The following is a 19,879-nucleotide window of genomic DNA, read 5'->3' as shown; positions in this document are numbered from 1 at the left end:
TCGGTCTGTGTTGCCTTGGTCCTATGCCTTTGGAAAATATCCACACGGCTATGAGATTATATGCCCTCGTGAGACTATGCCGGCAGCTACACCATGAATCCTCTACATGAAGCTGCCATAATAAGGCAATGTGAGGCGCAGAGGACTGATTATATAGCCAAGGCATAAGGGTAACAATACTGGTGTTATTATCCCCCTTATTTGTACTATTCCTAATTGTTGTATTTTTCTTTACTTTTATTAATAAAAACTAGCCCTAGGCACTTGCCTAGTGGATTGCCAAAAAAAAAAGTTATTGGGAGGGGGGGATAACTACTAAGTTAGGGCTAGCATGGGGTTGCAGTAATTTAGTACCAATGTCATAAAAGTTGGGGGTTTCCACTACTACTACGTCCACTATTAGTACCGATGTCAATGTATCCTCGGCAAGAATCCACATCGCTACTAACGAATAATACCTGGATCTGCACAAAAAATATGCAGAAGAGTAGTAATAGCACACCACAGCGGTGCCCAGTAAGTATCAAGACTAACCTCAGTGGAATAGTGACGAGGAACAGTCAAGACACCTACTGGTCTAATAAGCAGAACAAGTATAAGTATAGAAAAGAACCGAACATGATATCTGTATAAAGACTAAGCAATAATTCTAACAATACAGAAAAATACAATAAGGAAAGGAAACAACAAGTATAGTGGAAAAAACCCATAATAAAGCTCATAAAAGTGAACAAAGAAAAATACAACCCAACTCGAAATCATAAGGTACAGTAAGGGCAAATCATCACTCAGCAACTACGGCAGCCCTCACTTTGAGTCTTAACCAGCAATTTCAGTCAAATAATCAAACTCTTTTCAAGTGGTAAAAAAATTGGTTTGAATTATACTTCTCAAATAAGTGTCCTTTTCAGAAGGGTTTCTTTCCAAATAATGTTTCAAGTATAATATTTACTAAAAAGAAAATCCTCCGAATATAAGTCACCCTGTGACACCTCATCTCATAATCATACAATGTGGATCCCAATACCTGAACCCTAACACTTGGCATCCTGTGCCCCCCATCACCCCTCATAATCATACTGACAACTCACGTGCCCAAAGAGCCATTCTCACATGGAAGGAATATGAACAAGGGTGCGTCTACACTCAAAAATCTCAATGAGCTTCCTACTCGATAAGGATGAATAACCACGTATATGCTTGTGCAAGTGTCCTAACATAATTCGCACCAACTAGTAAGTATAAGGAATGGAACGAACAACACCCATAATATTTGCACATGGATAGAATAAATGAAAACATCAGCTCAGAACACAATAATTTTAACAGGGGATCTTCCAAGATATCATCCCGTAGTCCCAAACGTAAATATGTGTGCCAGGGATCTCTTGGTATCCCGAGGATCTCTTGGTATCCTAGATATATGCACTAGGGATCTCTTGGTATCCTCAATATATGTACTAGGGATCTCTTGGTATCCCGAGGATCTCTTGGTATCCTCAATCTATGTGCTTGGGAATCTCTTTGTATCTCGCACTACAGCCCAAATAATATAAATGTACATGTGCACGGCATCACCCTTCGTGCCTTATCACTCTTCCTCACCCAAATAGTAGAAACAACAACATCCCGGCAAGGGAGTCATCCACAGAAAACAATAACGTCCCAGCAAGGGAATCAACAACAGAAATAATAACATCCCGGCAAGGGAATCGACAATAGGATAATAACGTCCCGGCAAGGGAATCAACAATATGAAATAATAACGTCCCGACAAGGGAATCAACAATAGAAAATAAGGGTCACGGAAATACCCAGAAGCACGAGATAGCTACACAGGTAATCATAACAATTGGACATGTAACATATTTGCATGAAGTCACAAAGGAACTTACAATCAAGGAGTATCAAAACAATAAGGAAGGCAATTACTTCAATTAAGACAATTAAGGGTCAACGTAACATGTAGAATTAGAGGAAAGCTGATAACATCATATGGCATATAGAGGCAATTTCAGCAGTTAAGAAAAACCTTTTATAACGGACTACTTTCCACATAATGAACATAAGGACCTAAGAGTCCTATAGCAAAATTTCCCTCAAATAAGTCCGAGCACACACTTATCACCTCGCATGCACGGACTACAAATAGCATAGAAGACTCAAATCCTAAGGGAAATCCCCCACACAAGGTTAGGCAGGATACTTACCTCAAAGGCGACAAACTGATACTCTAAAATGTACCTCTCAGGTGAAAAGACCTCCGGACGGCTCAAATCTAACGAAATTAACTTCAAAGCACAAATAAAACACATAAGAAACTATTCCGGATCATAAAGTTTCAATCTTTACAAAAATATAAAAATCGACCCAAAAGTCGACCACCGAGCCCGCACCTCGGAACCCGTCAAATTTTACAAAATACGATCACCCATTCCAAAATGAGTTCAACCATACAAAATTTATCCAATTCCGACACCATTTGGTCCCTCAAATCATGATATTTCATTTTAGGAATTTTCTTCAAAAACCCACATTTTCCTCAACCCAAATCACAAATTAAATGATAAAAATGAAGACAAATTTATGGAATATAATCAATTCTAGGAGAAGAACACTTACCCAATCGTTTTGCTTGAAAAACCCACAAAGAATCGCCCAAAACTGAGCTCTAGAACTTCCAAAAATATTAAAAATGGCTAACCCTCGGAATAGAGTACTATTTATTTTGCCTAGGGATTTATGCATCGCGATCGTGAAGATTGGGTCATGATCGCGGAGAAGAGAATCAAGCTGTCCAGAAATACCCTTCGCGGTCGCGAAATAAAGGACACGAACGCGATGAACAATGGCAGGAGCTTATGTGAACGCGGGGCAATGGATACGAACGCAAAGAAGAGGAAAGCAGACCTTCGCGATCGCGGGAATTTCTATGCAAACGTGATGAAGGAAAAAAGAGGCAACCAGCTACAACACATCGCAAACGCGAGAGGCCGTTCGCGATCGGGAAAGAGGAATACCAGAAGCAGAAACAACAGTTCAAAACAAGGGGAAGATGACCCGCAGCCCATCCGGGACACACCTGACGCCCCCGAGATCCCGTCTAAACACACAAACAAGTCATATAACCTAACACGGACTCGCTCGAGGTCCCAAATCACATCAAACAACGCCGAAACGACGAATCGCACCATGAATCGAACTAATCTTCCAACTTCAAAAACTTGAGCCAAAACTGATCAAATCAACCCGGAATGACGCCAAATTTTGCAGACAAATCCAAAATGACATAACGGAGCTGTTCCAACTCTCGGCATTGCATTCCAACCCCAATATCCCAAAAGTAAACTATGGGTCAAACTTCTCCATTTTCCAACTTTCGCCGAATTGCCTCAACTTACCCTACGGACCTCCAAATCTGAATCCGGATGCGCGCCTGAGTCCAAAATAACCATACGAAGCTATTGGAATCATCAAAAATTCATTCCGGGGCCGTTTACTCAAAATTCCAACTCCGGTCAAATTCTCACCGTTCAAACTTCCAAAGCTGGATTCCTTCTTCCAATTTAACTCTAAACCATCTGTTAACTGAATTCCACCATGCACGCAAGTCGATACTCATATTATGAAGTTGTTCCAGACCTTACGCCGCCGAACAGAGCTTAGTTTCCCAAAATGACCGGTCGGGTCGTTACATCCTCCCCCTCTTAAAACCAACGTTCGTCCTCGAATGTGCTAAGATTTGCCTCGAAGTCCTCAAGTCACTGAATGCACACTTCCAACATACACTCACGGGTGATCCTACGTCACCCCAATCCATATAAGTCTGACGACACTGTCTCTATTGAAATTTAGCCTTTCAAGCAATACCAATAAGCCTTAGAACCAGAATTCTCACCTCTCATCCATTTCCAAAAGACCCGGTTCTAAATCCATACCTGGCATCAGTCTCAGCCTGCTACTTCAATTCATGCCAACACCCATAGGGTACAACCACACAACATAACACATCACACATAGGCCCACAATAACATTTATGATAACAATACTTGCCCGAAATCAAACCCCGCACCGGCCATAAGCCTCATATTCAATAGGAACTTGTTTCAAACCTCTACCATACTGGCGATGATACAATAACCACGAAAGCCACATAACTAAACACCCGAATCACCAAACCTCAGCTAATACCAACGGGCACGCGCCCTACAAGCTAAAACTCAATAAGCACAGAACAAAAATGAATGAATTTGGAAAGGGAAACACATAAGGGAACTATCAAACAAGTCGGACAAGCACAAATTTTCTATCAACACTAATCTACAAAACAATCTAACAAGAAAGAATTAAAGCATATAAAAGAATCACAAGGATCTTATACTGATATAACTCCCACCGCGGTACACAGTCCGGTCTTCACACATCAAAAAATGTGAAATCACGAGGGTCCCGCCCTCCACTCTAAATCACAAGTAGGGTACACATCAAGACATTTAGAAGCTCTCACTAGATCAATTCCGTCAACAAAATTACAACACGTACTGGCTCCCACACCGGTGGAATATAAAAATCATAGCTCGTAACCAAGAATACTCAGAAATCACATCAAACCTACCGAAATGGACAACATGAATTTACTATTAGTCTGATAACTCTCGACAATGACTAGAAACAAATGATAGACACGGCTATCACTCATAGAACCTCCCATCAGGGTAATCACATAAACATAGTGCAAATCATGAAACGCAACCATAAGTGGAGCAATAAATAGGGGAACTCGCCCCGATAAGCAAAACTGTAATGAACTACGGATGGTGCTCATTTACAACAAACCGAAAGCATACCTGAATGACATCACCTGGCATAGCGGCCTTAAGCCTACTATATGAAACATATCAGTGGGTTGGGCCTCCCCCTCTTAGTCGCCCTCTACTAACATGAATACCTTGTTGTGGCACATCTACCCCAAATCTGGGGAAATCCCTCACCATGTGGCTAGTATCTCCATACTCAAGCAACCCCACTACTGACGTGGCTGTGGAAACTGTGTGGTACGTGTACTCTGAGACCCATGAACACCTGGAGCTCAAACTGAACTAGATGTCCCATGAAACCTCTATCATGTCGCACCCTGTCTCCCAAAATAAGAACCAGCAGATCTCTTCGGTTTATGAGGCCTTCTCACCTCCCTAAACCCTCTCTACTAATCTCATCTGTCCTTTCACTCCCGGTCCCACATGCTCTATAGCCGGCGAGCAATCCCTACCACCTGCTAAAACGAAACATCTGACTCCAACTTTCGAGCCATACTGAACCGAATATCATGCCTAATCCCCTCAATGAATCTACGGACTTGCTCTCTAACTACAGCGACCAAGGCGGGTGCATGTTTGGCCAAATCACTGAATCTAGCAGCATACTCTAATACTAACATAGTGCCCTGACGCAACTGCTCAAACTCTGCGCGCCATGCATCCTGAAGCGACTAAGGTACAAACTTCCTCAAAACATCTCTGAAAACTGAACCCATGTAAGTGAAACTGTATCGGCCGGATACTCAACTCATATACCTGCCACCTCTGATAAGCCATTTTCTTGAAGCTGGAATGTAGTAATAGCAACCCCACTCGTCTCAACAGTACCCACAGTACGAAGAGTGCGATGGCACTCCTCAATAAACCTCGTGCGCTCTCTGAAGCCCAAACACCGAATGTAAGAGGGTCACATTTTTCTTGAACCTTGCAAGTCTAAGCTGCCCTTCCTCGGATACTGCTGCCCTACCACGGGCTAAACTAGAACGGCAAAATATGTCGCCACGACACTTGCGACCTGACTAGCGTGAATTCCCTGCTCTAGGGTTCTCTAGTTGTGGCAAGTACTCCTCGTCGGTCTTTGCCTCTGCCTCTGGCGACACCTGCTCCGACAGTAGCGTCATCGATAACCATATCTCGTGTCCTCACTATCGGTGAGAGAGTGGAAGGATAAAAGTTCAAACCCCAAGATCACTAAGCTCGCACGATAGGAATGAAAGAAGTGAGATTGTCCTAATAGTCCCGTAGCCTCTCGAAGATAAGTACAGACGTCTCCGTACCGATCCGCAAGACTCTACTAAACTCGTTTATGACTCGTAGCGCCTATGAACCTAGAACTCTGATACCAACCTGTCACGACCCAATTTTTCTCTCCGTTGGGTTTTGTGATGGCACCTAGTCTTAAGGACTAGGTAAGCCTACTAAAATGCGGAATAACAACAATAACTCATAACAACTAGAATGCTTCTGAGATGAATCCTTTATACAATGAAAAACTTCCCAAAACCCGGCAGTACAAGTCATAAGCTCTACAGAGTTTCACTACAACTTCTAAACAAAAATGTATGGAAATAAGTACAACAATGTGCATATAAAATAGGAAGGTGACTCTGAAGCTTGCGAACGCAACAACAGGACTACCTTGAGTCTCCTCGGCAAGAATCCACACCGCTACTAACGAACATTACCTGGATTTGTATAAAAAATGTGCAGAAGTGTAGTATGAGAACACTACAGCGGTGCCCAATAAGTATCAAGACTAACCTCGGTGAAGTAGTGACGAGGAGCAGTCAAGACACCTATTGGTCTAATAAGCAGAACAAGTATAAGTATAGAAAACAACCAAACATGATATATGTATAAAGACTAAACGATTTCTAACAATACAGAAAAATGCAATAAGGAAAGGAAATAACAAGTATAGTGGAAAAAACCCATAATAAAGCTCATAAAAGTGAACAAAGAAAAATACAACCCAAATCGAAATCACAAGGTACAGTAAGGGCAAATCATCACGCAGCAACTACGCCAGCCCTCACTTTGAGTCTTAACCATCAAGTATCAGTCAAATAATCAAACTCTTTTCAAGTGGTAAAAAAAATTGGTTTGAATTATACTTCTCAAATAAGTGTCTTTTTCAGAAGGGTTTCTTTCCAAATAATGCTTCAAGTATAATCTTTACTATAAAGAAAATCCTCCGAATATAAGTCACCATGTGACACCTCATCTCATAATCATACAATGTGGATCCCAATACCTGAACCCTAACACTTGGCATCCTGTGCTCTCATCACCCCTCATAATTATACTGCCAACTCACATGCCCAAAGAGTCATTCTCACATGGAAGGAATATGAACAAGGGTGCGTCTACACTCAAAAATCTCAACGAGCATCCTACTCGATAAAGGTGATTAACCACATGTATGCTTGTGCAAGTGTCCTAACATAATTCGCACCAACTAGTAAGTATAAGGAATGGAACGTAAATATGAATGTTTGCACATGGATAGAATAAATGAAAACATCAGCTCAGAACATAATGATTTTAACAGGGGATCTCCCAGGATATCATCCCGTAGTCCCAAACGTAAATATGTGTGCTAGGGATCTCTTGGTATCCTTAATATATGCACTAGGGATCTCCTGGTATCCCTAGGATCTCTTGGTATCCTCAATATATGTACTAGGGATCTCTTGGTATCCCGAGGAATTCTTGGTATCCTCAATATATGTACTAGGGATCTCTTGGTATCCCGAGGATCTCTTGGTATCCTCAATATATGTACTAGGGATCTCTTGGTATCCTCAATGTATGTGCTGGGGATCTCTTTGTATCCCGCACTACAGACCAATCAATATAAATGTACATGTGCACGGCATCACCCTTTGTACCTTATCACGCTTCCTCAACCAAATAGTAGAAACAACAACATCCGGGCAATGGAGTCAATAATAAAAAATAATAACATCCCGGCAAGGGAATCAACAATAGAAAATAAGGGTCAAAAAACAAGAAACACGATAACCTTAACACAATAACAAGACATAATATGCACGAGATAGCTACACAGATAACCACAACAATTGGACATGTAATATATTTGCACGAAGTCACATAGGAACTTACAATCAAGGAGTATCAAAATAATAAGGAAGACAATTACTTCAATTAAAGCAATTAAGGGTCAACGTAACATGTAGAATTAGAGGAAAGCTGATAACATCATATGGCATATAGAGGCAATTTAAGTAGTTAGGAAAAACCAATTATAACGAACTACTTTCCACATAATGAACATAAGGACCTTAGAATCCTGTAGCAAAATTTCCCGCAAATAAGTCCGAGCACACGCTCGTCACCTCGCATGCACGGACTACAATTAGCATAGAAGAGTCAAATCATATGGGAAAATCCCCCGCACAAGGTTAGGCAAGATACTTACCTCAAAGGCGACAAACCGATACACTAAAATGCACCTATCGGGTGAAAAGACCTCCGGACGGCTCAAATCTAACCAAATTAACTTCAAAGCTCAAATAAAATACATAAGAAACTATTCTGAATCATAAAGTTTCAATCTTTACAAAAATATAAAAATCGACCCTAAAGTCGACCCCCGGGCCCGCACCTCAAAACTCGCCAAATTTTAAAAAATCTGATCACTCATTCCAAAATGAGTTCAACCATACAAAATTTATCCAATTCCGACACCATTTGGTCCCTCAAATCATGATCTTTCATTTTAGAAATTTTCTTTAAAAACCCACATTTTCCTCAACCCAAATCACAAATTAAATGATAAAAATGAAGACAAATTCATGGAATATAATATATTCTAGGAGAATAACACTTACCCAATCATTTTGCTTGAAAAACCCATAAAGAATCGCCCAAAATCGAGCTCTAGAACTTCCAAAAATGTTAAAAATGGCTAACCCTCGGAATAGAGTACTATTTATTCTGCCCAGGGATTTATGCATCGCGATCGTGGAGATTGGGTCACAATCGTGGAGAAGAGAATCAAGCTTTCCAGAAATACCCTTCGTAAAATAAAGGATGCGGACGCGATGAACAATGGCAGGAGATTACGCGAACGCGGGGAAATGGATACGAACGCGAAGAAGAGGAAAGCAGACCTTAACGATCGTGGGAATTTCTATGCGAACACGATGAAGGAAAAAGATGCAACCAGTAACAACACATCGCGAACGCGAGAGGCCGTTCGCGATTGCGATAGAGGAATACCAGAAGAAGAAACAGTAGTTCAAAACAAGGGAAAAATGACCCGTAGCCCACCCGGGACATACCCGAGGCCACCGAGATCCCGTCTAAACACACAAACAAGTCATATAACCTAACATGGACTCGTTCGAGGTCCCAAATCATATCAAACAACAACGAACCGACGAATCGCACCATGAATCGATTTATGAACTTCCAAATCTTCCAACTTCGAAAACTTGAGCCGAAACCGATCAAATCAACCCAGAATGACGTTAAACTTTGCAGACAAATACAAAATGACATAACGGAGTTGTTCCAACTCTCGGACATGAATTCTGACCCCAATATCCCAAAAGTCAACTGTGGGTCAAACTTCTCCATTTTCCAACTTTTGCCGAATTGCCTCAACTTACCCTATGGACCTCCAAATCTGAATCCGGACACGAGCCTGAGTCCAAAATCACCATACGAAGCTGTTGGAATCATCAAAAATTTATTCCGGGACCATTTACTCAAAAATCCAACTCTGGTCAAATTCTTACCGTTCAAACTTCCAAAGCTGGATTCCTTCTTCCAATTTGACTCTAAACCATCCGTTAATTGAATTCCACCATGCACTCAAGTCGATACTCATATTATGAAGTTGTTTCAGACCTTACACCGCCGAACAAAGTTTAATTTCCCAAAACAACCGGTTGGGTCGTTACAGTTTCGATCACAAGGTTTGTCCAATTATTCTCCATAGCTACTTGAATTCCATGTTTTAGTGCTTGAAGTTCAATTGCAATTGGGGTAGGGCCCAGAATGTCCTTACTAAAACCAAGAATCCATTGTCTTTGGTCATCTCTGAAGATTCCTCCAATACCACCTATTGAGTATTTGTTGTGGAAGAAGCCGTCTATATTAAGCTTAATAAGGTTAGTATGTGGGGGTTACCAGCGCGTAGTTGAGTGATCACTACTAGGAGGGATGATTACACAGTGCTTATATTCTAGGGCCCATGCATAGACAAGGTGACTGGAGAGGATGTTGTTTTTTCGATTGAAGATGTTGTTATTGCTAATATTCCATAAAAGCCACAGAGCAAAGGGAAGGAATTCTTCCCAGGTTAAGGAGAGGTTTGGGATTTGGTGGGAAGTCTGTCTTAAAGCATTGAGCCAGTGAGTGTTAAGAATTAGGGTGTTAGTGTTAAGACCAACAATATTCCAGAAAAGAGTTGCGTAGGGGCAATAGAGGAAGATATGGGTGGTAGTCTCTTCTACTTGTAGACAAAGGGTATAAATATGGTCGATTTGTAAATCAATATGATTAAGGCATGATTTTGTGGGGAGTCTGTTGTGCATGCATTGTCAAAGGAAGTGTTTAATTTTATTTAAGGTATTGAGTTTCCAAATCCATTCAAAGGAAGGAGTAGATGTTTGAGGGCATTCCTGGTGGAGAAGTGATATAGTTGTTTTTGTCAAAAAAATTACCATTAGAGGTCAAAAACAAATAAGGATAGTCAGTGAGGTTGTTATTAAGAGAGGGATTTATAGAAAGTATAAGATTGGTGATTTCCTGTGGTAAAGCAAATGAAAGGTTGGATAGATCCCAGCTATTATTAGTATAAATCTCACTGATTTGTTTGTGAGTGTCATGTGGAGTTAAAGGCCCATAAATCATGCTACGAAGTGATTGATTGTTAGGAAGCCAAATGAAATCTCAGAAATCTACACATGTGCCATTGCCAATGTTCCAAGCAATACCTTTTGAGCAAATTTTCCAACCAGAAAAAATGTTGTGCTAGGTAAAGGAACAAATTTTTGCATTGGTGCGTGCACTATATTTGCTTATCAGGATGGTACCCCAAAGTTTAGAGGGTTGTGTGAATAGTCTCCATGAAAGGCTGGCTAGGAGAGAAAGGTTTTTATGGGAGGACTTATGAATTCCTAGACCTCCTTTCTCTTTTGGTAAGGTGACTGTGTCTCATTTGACATAATAAATCTTTCTAGATTAAGTGGTGGAACCCCAAAGAAAATCTTGTTGGATTTTATCTAGATGTTTCTGAATAGTAGGGGGTAGGAGGAAATAAGACATTGAATGGTTTGGAAGAGCATTAGGGGTTGTTTTGATTATGGATGATCTTTTTTTGTTCAATCGCCCTACTCTTTTACTCTTCTTGATTCATTTTGTTCCCTTTCAGGTAATTATGAATTAATAATACTTGAGTAATTTCACAATCTATTGCTGAGAATAGTTATAAAAATATGTGGCATGATACACATTTGTTTATATATAAGATGAAAATTGTTCCGACAAAATTACTATTGAGAATTTGATAATTCGAATATATTTGTCGCATTTTTTTGGTTTTGCAGGATGCATATCAACTTGCTTTCTTTGCTTGGAGCTGGGTAAGTGTATTTATATATGTTTCAATTTCTTTTGCTTTCCTTCCTTTAAGGTCGTAGCATGAGGTGTGGCCGAGGATGGAACTGGGACAACTAATGGTAACGAACGCAACAATGACTTATTCTGTTAACGTGCTATTTGTATACCATGCCCCTTTATAATTTTGAATTTAAAAAAATCACCTTTTTAGATCTCTTACGTGTAAAAATAAATCTCTAATGTGTAAAAAAAGATAGGGTCAAAAAAACTAAAAACAACTTTGTAAACAACCAAAAACCAATTGAAACAGAGTCAACAACATTAAATAGGAGCTTCCTTAATTTTTTTGATGATTTTCAATTCAGTGTACCCACATATTTGACAAAAGATAAATAGATACATTCTAGACAAATTTAGTGAGCGTTTGGACATAAAAATTGTAAAATTATAAAATAGGGTGAAATTTTTTTCCAAGTGAAAATGGTATTTGATATTTAGAGTTGTATTTGGATATGATATAATTTTCGATTGTTTTTTAAGTTTTGTAAGTGATTTGAGTGAAAATTTTGAAAAATAGTTTTTTGGAGTTTTTCAAATTTTCGAAAATTTCCAAAATGCCTCTTCAAGTAAAAAATAAAAATAACAAACGCTGATTTCAAAACGGGCTCTTAAAGTTTCGTGTGCCGACTCATTACTCATGCGGCATGGATCACCCACACCCCACAAAAAAAACAAAGAAAAAAAAGGAAACAACAATTTCTTTCTTGTTTCATTGTTTCTTGGATATTAAAACTGACACATGTATTTGCAGTGGAAATTTAATTTACCATCTTGCTTCCACAAGAATGCATCAGACATAGCCATATCACTCTCCGTGGGGTGAGCTTCTTACTAGTAATATTTCACTTCCCATAAGAGTACTAGTTGGAGCAAAAATCATTATATAATTCTAATGGCATAACTGTTTGACTCAAAAGATATTAAAATCTTTTTGAACAAATCAATCAAAAATAAAGGGGTAAATCTTAGCTGAGAATAATAATCTCTAGAAAGAGTGATAGATCAAGAGAAGATGGATCACGAGATTTCTTTTTATTGATAAATAGTAATGTAGCTAGAATTTGGAATCCCCTCTTTAAGGTTATTACCCTATATATATATAAAGAGCGAGACTCTTCTAAGCAGTAAAAGATAATTTACAAGGAATTATTCAAAGGAATATTCCCAATGTCCCCTAATGGGCATGCATTATTACAAGGGTTGTCCATTCTCTGGTTTGTCTCAGGGTCGTCTCCCTCAGGACGTCAATTCAAGGAGGCTCCGTCAATCGTCATACTCGTCGTCGGTCGTGGTTAGTCAAATTTGGACGCATACAGTTAGTCCCTCCACTTGTCGAGGTCGCAACTGGGTGCGTCCTCGATGAGCGGACATCATGCGTTCCTATGGAGAAATTTTGAGCCATTGAGACATTACGAAGTGTCCAATGGGGGATGGTCAGCGTGCTTAGCAAGAAACCGGGTAATATACTTTACCGGAAAATGATGTCATCTTCACGTGCGTCATCATCACGCATGTTTTCGAGGCAGGAGTTGATGACTTGATGCTTCGATTTTAGCGCTACTTTGTGACTCTCTGCTTCGATTCTGGCGCCACCCAACCCTATAAATAGGTGAAGGGTTTGTTTTTTCAAAAGTTTTTGGCCATTCCACTCTTGATAACCTCCTTATCTTTCCGAGCTAACACTGATAATTTTCTGCTTCTTCTTCTTAATTCTTCGTTCACAACTTCATCTTTTTCCTTTGTTTCTACGGTATCAGCACCTCCTTTCTTTTAACAGAAGCATGCCGAGGCAACACCGATCTCGCGAAAGGATTCCTGAAGCCGTTCCACCGTCCATGATGCCCCCTTCGGGCAGTGAAGACGCGGCGGTAGAAGAGGGTGACAACCTTCCTACGGTGGAGGAATTACTGCCAAGACACCCCTTGTCTCGAAGTGACTTCCTCAAAGATCCCCCTTCTACTCCGGACCCCGTACTCTCTGAGACGGAGCAAGTTCACATTGACTCTCTTCGTGTGAAGTATGGCATTCCCGCTCATGTAGATATGGTTCCAGCGGGGAGAGATTCCGTAGATGTCCACAGACCTGGGTACTGTGCTTTTTACGAGTACCCTTTTATGATTGGCTATACTCTTCCTCTCTTCCCCTTAGTGGAAGAGTTCTGTAGGTTCAACCAAGTTTGTCCGGCACAACCTTTGCCGTATAAGCTTAAGATACTTCTGCCGCTAATCAAGTATGCGAAATTGGCGGAGTGTAACGTTTCAATTCACCACCTTTTTCACCTCTTCACACCTGACTTCCACAGGGGCACCATGGTGCATTTGAGTCTCCGTGGTACGAAAGGGCTGGTGGTCGGGATAGATGACCAGGCAAGTCGCAAGTTTTGGCACAAGTACTTCTTTGTCAAGACCGAACATGTTGTTTCTGACTCCGCCAGGTTCCCGGAGCGATGGAATGAGACTCCTAAGTGTCGCCACTCGTTTTACTCTTCATCTGTATTCATTATAAAGTTTGTTTGCTTCCCGTTTGCAGCTATGGGACGTCCATCTTGCCCTATTGCGGATATTAGGGATTGGGTAGCCCGTCTGTTGCCTCATGCAGCGGAAACCTGAGATTGGCCTTCCTTCGTGAAGAATTATAGCCCTAAAGTCCCCTCTGGTAATTTTTTTCCATACCACTCTGTTGGCCGTATGACTTTGTTTATTAATACGACCATTCGTGATGAAAGGTCGAGGAGCTTCCAGGTGGAGGGCGCTAGTCCTTGCGTTTCGACAGGCCATTGCTACCGCGGACATGCAGCTTATTTTGAATGAATTTGTTCGAGAGGGTCATCCTCAACCTATTCAATTAGAAGGCCCCTCTCGAGTCGTGGTTGTGAGGGAGGAGGCTTCTTCGGTACCGGCTTCACATCCTTTGGATGAATCCTCTAACGGGGACAAGCCGTTATCGAGAAAAAAGAGGAGGGTGGAGCTTGGGAAGGGCATGGTCGTGGACGCTGATAGAAGCAGGGCGTCGTAGATGGTGCCCGTGCCTGTATTTATGGCTGACGCCATTTTATCGGGTAGATTTTCCTAAATGGAAGGAGTTTACCTAGGAGTCGACTCAGTACGCTCTACTGAGGGAGGTGCATCGTCCAATGTCGGAGGCCGTCGTGTTAAGTGTTATGACTCAGGTTCAGATGTCCACCCAGAGGATGTCAACGAGTTCGTAGATCGCCATACTTACGTAGAGGTCAGAACGGAAGGTCTAATCGTCACATAGTCATCCCGGGGGACTATAACTTGCTGCTGAACTGCGAGCAAGTGGCATCTGCTTTAGCTCCTCTATGTGCTGCCCCTGAAAATGAGGTGCTTAGAGCGATGAGCGACATGGAGTTGTCTCAGAAGGTCGCTGGTATGGCCTTGCGGGTAGGTGCCTTTCCTTCCCTTTTTGTCGTTGGGTTTGTGTGGTGATCGTCGATCTGCACTTTGTTTCTAACTTCTCCCTTTTCTTTTCTTTTTGTGCCAGACCCTCGTCATGGAGATTGAGCGAGAGTGTAGGGAGAGCAAAAGGACGACCATTTATGAGAAGATGTCTTCCAAATATCAACAGTATCGTGCTAAGCATCACGCGATGGCCAGCATTTATAACCAGGACCCTGAGTTTCAATTCTTTCGCGAAGGGCTCAAATAGCGGGAGGACCAACTAGAGCGTAAGATCTAAGAGTTGAGGGAGCGGGATGAGAAGCTCATGAAGACTGTCACCCATAACAGAGAACTCGAGGCTTCCCTTAAGGTTAAGGATGACGAGCTTGAGTTGAGCAGGGGGTGATGGCCGAAAATGCCGACTTTCAGGAAAAGGTGGCCAGTTTGACCGCTGAGTTGAGTGCGAGGGCGGTGGAGGTAGAAAGGCTTAAGGGCGAGCTGAGCATCGGTACTGATAAGTTGGCGGGAGCTATTTCTGGAACTGCATCTTTAGAGAATACCCTCCGTGTTTGTAGGTCAGAGCTGACTGAAGAGACAGAGGCCTCTAATCTCAAGGTGGCGGGGCTCGAAGGGCATGTCAAAGAACTGGAGGCGGAGATATCTATGTTAAATGGACAAGTGGCCTTGCTGAGGGCGGAGGATGCAAGTCAACGTTCTCGTGCCTCAGTCGATCTGGTCGTGCCTCAACCGATCTGGTCGTGCCTCATCATTTATATGTGTTGTGGGTCCATGTTGAGGCCTGGCTTGAAGTGTACAAGGCTTTTTACGCCGAGGGGAGGGCAACTGAGGTGGAACTTCAGGCCGTGCACACCGAAGCTCGTGCAGCTCGTGAGGCATGTAGGTACAGCCCCCTTACACCCGACGAGGATGACATTAATTCTGATGATGCGAACTGTCTTGCTTCAGACTCGTGGTACGAAGATGCTTAACCCACCGGGGATGATGTGTAGTCTTTGTTTGTAATTGCTTTTATTTTGGGGTTTTTGTAGGGGGCATACTTGAGCTCGTTTGTAAAGATGAGTGTAAATAACATTTTGATGCAATGTAAAATATATTTTGTCGATTCATTCTTCATTGCAATTCTTACGATATCCGGGATACCCGTCGAGCTGTTAAGTCGATTTAGATTTTGGGCAAAAATTCCTTTTTTTCGTCGATAGCCTTGGTCATTGGGATGTTGCTTCAGACTGTCATTGATGTAGTATCCCGTCATAGTCTGAACGAGGTCGAACCCATATTTTTGTTGATGGCCTTGGCCATTGGGATATTGCTTCTAACTATCGTCAAAGTAGGACCCGTCGTAGTTCAAACGAGGTCGAACTCATGTTTTTGTCGATGGCCTTGGCCATTGGGATGTTGCTTCGAACTGTCATCGAAGTAGGATCCCGTTGTAGTTCAAACGAGGTCGAACTCATGTTTTTTTCGATGGCCTTAGCCATTGGGATGTTGCTTCGAACTGTCATCGAAGTAGGATCCCAACGCAGTTTGAATGAGGTTGAACTCATGTTTTTGTCGATGGCCTTGGCCATTGGGATGTTGCTTTGAACTGTCGTCGAAGTAGGATCCCGTCGTAGTTCGAACGAGGTCAAACTCATGTTTTTGTCGATGGCCTTGGCCATTGGGATGTTACTTCGAACTATCGTCAAAGTAGGATCCCGTCATAGTTTGAACGAGGTCGAACCCATATTTTTGTCGATGGCCTTGGCCATTGGGATGTTACTTCGAACTGTCGTCGAAGTAGGATCCCGTCGTAGTTCGAACGAGGTCGAACTCATGTTTTTATCGATGGCCTTGGCCATTGGGATGTTGCTTCGAACTGTCATTGAATTAGGATCCCGTCGTAGTTCGAATGAGGTCGAACCCATGTTTTTGTTGATGGCCTTGGCCATTTCTTGTTGGATATTTGATCCTATTCCCGTAGGAAGATATGTCGACTTTATTCATGCAATGGAGGTTTGATTATATACTTGTAAGAATCACATGCTGACTCTGTACATACAATGGAGATTTGATTATATTCTTGTGATAATCACATGTCGACTCTGTACATACAATGGAGATGATTATCTATATCCAGTCCCTTTATTACTTCACGCTCCGGAAAATATGTCGATGGGCGGGTAATGAATCAGCACTCCAAATCTCGAAACGTCTCACTTGCCGCCTCATTAAAAACCTTCCCGGGAAAACCCGATTGGTACAGAACCCGAGTGAGGGAAAAAGAATACGACTTGGGTGACACCTTCTTTTAGAGGTGGAAGTATTTGATATGGGCGACAGTCCAGTTGTTTTGGAGTAGTTTTCCCTCCATTGTTTCTAACTAGAATGCTCCTTTATTTGTTGCAGCTGTGATTTTGTATGGTCCGTCCCAGTTTGTTCCCAGTTTTCCCTCATTAGGGTCTTTTGCGGCTTGTGTTTTAGCCTTGAGGACATAATCTCCGACTTTGAGCGGTTGCACCTTGGCCCTCTTGTTATAGTACCTTTCCACTTGTTGCTTCTGGGCTACCATTCTTATGTGGGCTATGTCTCTCCGTTCTTCGACTTTATCCAGATTTTGTAGCCTACTTTTGTCGTTGATTGGTCTGCTCTCGTTGGAGTATCTCAAACTGGGCTCTCCGACCTCGATGGGTATAACTACATTAGTCCCGTAGACCAGTGAATATGACGTCTCACCTATGCTGGTTTTTGGCGTAGTGTGGTATGCCCATAATACTTCCGGTAGTAGTTCAGGCCATAACCCTTTGGCATTTTCAAGTTTCTTTTTCAATATATTCAGTATTACATTATTGGAGGATTCGGCTTGACCGTTGCCGGCAGGGTGATATGGCGTGGAGATTATTCGCTTGATGTGCCATTTTTTGAAAAACTCGATCTTTTTCTTTCCGACGAACTGGGGTCCATTGTCGCATTTGATTTTCCATGTGGGCGCCAAATTGTTTAACTCAAAAGATATTAAAATCTTTTTGAACAAATAAATCAAAGATGAAGGGGTAAATCTTAGCAGAGAATAATAATCTCTAGAAAGAGCGATAGATAAAGAGAAGATGGATCACGAGATTTCTTTTTATTCATAAATAGTAATGTAGCCAGAATTCGGAATCTCCCTCTGCAAGGTTATTACCCTCTATATATATAAAGAGCGAGAATCTTCTAAGTAGTAAAAGATAAATTACAAGGAATTATTCAAAGGAATATTCCCAATGTCCCCTAATGGGCATGCATTATTACAAGAGTCATCCATTCTCTGGTTTGTCTCAGGGTCATCTCCCTCAGGACGCCAATTCAAGAAGGCTCCGTCAATCATCGTACTCGTCGTCGGTCGTGGTCAGTCAAATTTGGACCCATACAATAACTTTGCTACTTTTACCTAACAAAACATAGACTAAATCCTCCTTTTTAATATTTCCCCCCTATTGCATGTGGCCATAAATTAAGGAGCATATTCATTGATGCATTTTGATCTTGTTAGGGCTCTCATTCAAGTGCGCTGTAGCTACGGCTCTTCCACTATATGCCTTGGTTACTCAGGTATCCTCTTCCCTCTCTCCTAGATTAATTGTTCGTAATTTACTTTTTTGGTATCAACCACCTTAATCCCGTTAAGAAATATTGTTCAATATATCTTGAAACGAATTAATATGTAGCATTTCTCATACAATTTCCACTTCTCAATACTGCAACTTTTAATCTCTGTCCCTTTGAACAATGACTCAATCAGGATATAATAATATATGCATATATATATTGACAATGTAAAAATTCATTACATTAAATGCGTAATTTAACATGTGACATGTTAGTTACTAATTTTATTAGGTTGTTATTATAAGTGATCTAAACGTATAAATATCATTTACACTGCCCATATATAGAACCTAAACTCATCCAATTAACTATTAAAGGGTGACTCGTCTTTCATATAATCAAGAGGAAAGCGTTAGATTTTGCCCTGAATTTCTAGTCTATTAGGACTCTCTTTCTTGAAAGAAGGGAAAAATACTCCTAAAAAATAAATCTCTTTCGTATGCCTCTATCATTTTCTTGAAGGAAAAGTCTTGGACATCTATAATTGAGGATCTCTACTTCTTACAATAACAACAGTAATATAGTCTTGTTTATGGGCAGATTTTTCTCTCAATAATTTTTATGCTTTTATACTAATTTTAATATGTAGGTCCATTAACCAAACTCCATTATAATATTCTCTTTTAGTATAAATCTTTTGTCGTCGGCTTTGCATGTTATTTCGATCCCAACATAAGGTTACATATATTACAGGGAAAAAATCATGAATACATTTCATTAATTATTGGACATGTTTGCAGATGGGATCAACAATGAAACAGGTTATCTTTGGTGACAATGTGGCATCCCCTATAAGAACATGGCACCAGACGGCGAAGCTGCGGGCGAAGAGCGGCCGGCCATCAGGAAATGTGAGTCCCCTCACAAGCAGGCCAGCTACACCATTGCATGGAGGTTCCTCCCCTGTTCACCTAAAGAAATATGGATACCAGAAAAATATTGCCCAATATTATCCCCCCGTTGAACCATCTCCCTGTCGGAGGATTGAGGCTAATCAAGAAGAGTTAAAAAAAATCCTACCATAAGAGTAAATAAAGCAAACTCAAATTACAGGACTACAGTGACTAAAGCTTGAGAAAGCAAATTTTTAGTTATTTTTTTGTTCATTCTTTTCATATAAAGAGGTAAATAAACTTTCAGTTCCGAAAGAAATATATAAAAAAGTATAAATTTAGCAAATTATTTTCAGATTATTGTCTAGTGTTGTTTCACTATCATCGACTTATTATTAGCTTACTACGAACCGAAAACCGAACCAAACCGATGGTTTGTATTTAATTTGGTTTGGTTTTGGTTTTAAAATTTTAAAAACCGATTAAATTGGTTTGGTTTTGGTTTTAATCAAAAATCGATCAAACCGAA

At 41.1% G+C, this 19,879-nt stretch overlaps 1 pseudogene; it reads left to right on the top strand.

Annotated features, from left to right (window-relative positions):
- Positions 1–19,542, top strand: part of LOC104226872 (MLO-like protein 2) — a 50,314-nt pseudogene extending 30,772 nt beyond the window's left edge.
- The last annotated feature ends 337 nt before the right edge of the window (positions 19,543–19,879 follow it).

The sequence above is a fragment of the Nicotiana sylvestris genome, chromosome 5, assembly GCF_000393655.2.
Source record: "Nicotiana sylvestris chromosome 5, ASM39365v2, whole genome shotgun sequence".
NCBI lineage: Eukaryota > Viridiplantae > Streptophyta > Magnoliopsida > Solanales > Solanaceae > Nicotiana > Nicotiana sylvestris.
This window is presented reverse-complemented; position numbering and strand designations above follow the sequence as displayed.